This window comes from Mus caroli, unplaced genomic scaffold (assembly GCF_978045245.1).
Source record: "Mus caroli unplaced genomic scaffold, Mus_caroli_1 scaffold_11, whole genome shotgun sequence".
Taxonomy (NCBI): Eukaryota; Metazoa; Chordata; class Mammalia; order Rodentia; family Muridae; genus Mus; species Mus caroli.
The window spans coordinates 82,240,718-82,244,227 of NW_028227266.1; the positions used below are offsets into that span (position 1 = coordinate 82,240,718).

At 42.7% G+C, this 3,510-nt stretch overlaps 1 pseudogene; it reads left to right on the top strand.

Moving 5' to 3' along the window:
- Positions 1 to 262: 262 nt before the first annotated feature.
- LOC110302384 (small ribosomal subunit protein uS8 pseudogene) lies at positions 263 to 682 on the top strand (annotated as a pseudogene).
- The last annotated feature ends 2,828 nt before the right edge of the window (positions 683 to 3,510 follow it).

Genomic DNA, 3,510 nt, shown 5'->3' on the forward strand with positions numbered 1-3,510 from the left:
CATCTAAAATATGTAGATAACTATGAAAATTATACACCATACCAACACACCTAAAACTACCAGCCAAATAATGGACTGGTGAACCAAACAGACAAATCGTAAAAGAAGAGACATAAACAGCCAATACAGTTGTTTTTACAATTGTTCAATATCCTTAGCTACCAGAAAAGAATGCAAATTAAAACTACATTGAGATTCCATATCACCCCAGTCATTAAGAAAACAAACAGTGTTCTTTCTGTCATCTCTTTCTGCCAGCACTATGGCGCACATGAATGTCCTGGCTGAGCTCTCAAAAGCATCCACAGTGCTGGGAAGTAAAGCAAATGCCAATCCCTCATCAGGCCACACTCCAAATTCATCGTGCCGTGCCTAACTGTGATGATGAAGCATGATCACACTGGAGAATTTGAAATCATTGATGATCGCTCAGTTGGGAAGATCATTATGATCCTTACAGGCAGGTTGAACAACAGTGGGAAGATCAGCACTAAATTTGATGTGGTACTCAAAGACCTAGAAAAATTGGCAGAAGAATATGCACCCAGCCTGTTGGTTTGGCTTCATTGTACTGACAACCTCAGCAAGCATGATGGACCATGAAGAAGCAAGAGGAAAACACACAGGAGGGAAAATACCGGGGCTCTTTTTCTATAGGTATAAGAATACATGTATAAAATAGATGTGGCAGGGGAAAAGAAAACAGACGGTAACAAAGAAGAGGATGTGGGTCAAAAGGAAAACTTATTTATTGTCAGTGGGAGTAGAAGCTGGTGCAGACACTGTGGAAATCAGTGTACAGTCTTCTCCAAAACCGAGAGCAGGTCTACCATATGACCCAGCTGTTACGGAGTTTGAGACCACTGGGAAAAGATCCGCCAAACTTGATCCAGATTATAATTACCCAAATTACTATTAAAACTGCAGCAGGGTTACAGTCTCTAAGCCAAATCAGAGACATGCCACACTAAAGTGTGTGGAGAAAGGCAAAAGACACAACTGCTCCACTTCTGTGGAATGTACAGCTTTTGCAGAACTGCCACACTCCCCATGCACACGTAGTAAAGGGAGTTTCCAGAGGCCAGAGCCTTCACACCAGCTGTGGTGGTTTGAAAGAAAATGGCCCCCATAGGCTCATAGGAAGTGACACCATCAGTGGGGGATGGCCCTATTGAAGTAGATTTGACCTTGTTGGAGGAAATGTGTCTCCATCTCCTGCTGCCTGCTGAGTAGGATGTAGAACTCTCAGCTCCTTCTTCAGCACCGTGTCTGCTTTGTGCTACCATGCTTCCCACCATGATGAAAGTTCTGCTATGGCCTAAACCTCTAAACTGCATGCCGGCCCCAGTTAATGTCATGGTGCATCTTCACAGCAATAGAAACCTTAAGTAAGACACAGGTCACACCACACCACTCTAAGACATTACCCAAGTTCCTCTGATTGTGGTGGTCCCCAACCATAAAATTATTTTCGTTGCTACTTCATAATTGTCATTTTACTACTGTTATGAATTGTAATGTAAACATTGGATAGGCAACTCCTGAAAAGGATTGTTTGACCCTCCAAAAGAGTTGAGAACTGCTGAATTAGAAGGGCAGAGGTGGGACCCAGCAGCCTCTGCGGTGCTATCAAAGGGCTGTCTCAATCCCCCCCCCAACCTCCCCACCCCCCACCCCCCCCACCCCCCGTCTGTCCTGGAACTACAGTTACTCCTTGCTTGGCTTCCTCCTATATTGTTCTGAATAAAATAGTCTTTTCCTCTCTTTTAATTCTGGAAATTATTAGAACATAAATTCCCACTTAGATTGATGAAAGGGTATTTCCCTGGCAAAAGAAGAAATGATTGTATTTTTTTGCAATAGGAGAAAATGATATTGAACCTCCTCAGGAAAGGAAGATCGCATTCAGTTAAGACAATCGGGTTTTGTTTCTGTTTTCCTGTCTGCATGAAGGAAAGCAATCTCTGCTTCTGGAATAGTTTATGTTATTTTCCTCTGCACAGGAGAAGGCAGTTAATGGGTGTCGTGTACTTAATTCTCTGAATTTCTACATGAGTCTCCATTCTCTTGGGCTATAGAAAAGAAAATTCCCTAGCTCTTATAAAAACATGAGTTTTTGCAGCAATTAGGCCTCTCAGTGACCTTTATGCTTGGCAGGAGAAATGTTAATAATATAAAAGGATGCTGTATTTTATTCAATTTTTAGGTTTTGAACATTTTAAATTGGTTTGTACTGTTTTGGATTTGGAAATTCTGTCTTTTATTATGTCTGTGATCTTTTATTAGAACATTAATTCTCAGGAAATGGAGTGAATAGTTTGTGATTTATCATTTATCAGATATGTATTTTTTAAATGCATGTACATACAGATCAACCTCAAGTATCTTCCCATAGGGCTCCTCACCATATGTTTTCTGAGACAGCATGTCTCACTGAACCTGGGACTTGCTGTTGTCCCAAAAGCCCTTTGAGGCCCTTTGAGGCCTGCCCCTCTCACACTCTGAGACCTGACTCTCCCACACTCTGAGGCCTTCCCCTCTCACACTCTGAGGCCTGCTCTTCTCACATTTTGAATTTAGCAGAACCCAGACAGGACTTTTTGGTTACACCAAAAAATGCCCCACCCAGACACAGTCTTATTTAAACTATCTGGCTGAGATCTCTACTACAGTTTTTGCGTTGAAAACTTAGCTGGCATCTCAGCTATGTTAACATTTCAGGCTTACAATGTCTGTGTTCTTCTAATGTTCCAAACCCATTTGTGCGTACTAGCTTTCTTCTTATCTTTGTTTTGTACCCCTATGACAAAGTACTCCAGGCTGGGTAATTCATAAAGAACATAAAATGTATTCGTTCTTACAATTCTGGAGGCTCGGGAACACTTGACTAGATCAAGGTGTCGGGAAACTCAGCTGTCCAGTGAAGGCTGCATCCTCCACAGGGGAAGAATCCCATGTCCGTACATGTTAGAAAACAGAAGGGCTAGTGTTACTCAGAACAGTTGGAGCTATGACAATCCCTGTCATAAATTATAAATGAGAAGAATTACTTATTTTTGCACCCGTATCATAAATTTCAGTTTATAGGATGCTTCCACAGATTCCCAACCCACGGTGAGGCAGAACATCACAACCATGAGAGCCATGGCGGTGGCTGTTCACTCCACTTGTCTAGCCTAAAAGCCACTTTCTATCCCTCAGCCCCCATCCCCCCAGCATCTCACTCCCTACCACTCCACCCTACCCTACCCCCAGCCCTGGGCTGACCTGTACTCATCTCCTAGAAGTCAAGAGGCAAAGATCCAGAATGAGATGGGGACCCAATTTAATCTTCAAAACCACGCCCAGTTCTGTGTTTTTTCATGAAGCATACATTACTTTATCTTTCAATACAAGGTAAGCTGGGCTCCAACTTGCTATGTCGATGAGGATAACCCTGAGTGTCTTATGTTTCTGTTTCCACCTTTCCTAGTGCTAGGATAACAGGTTTGTGCCACCACACCCAGTTCC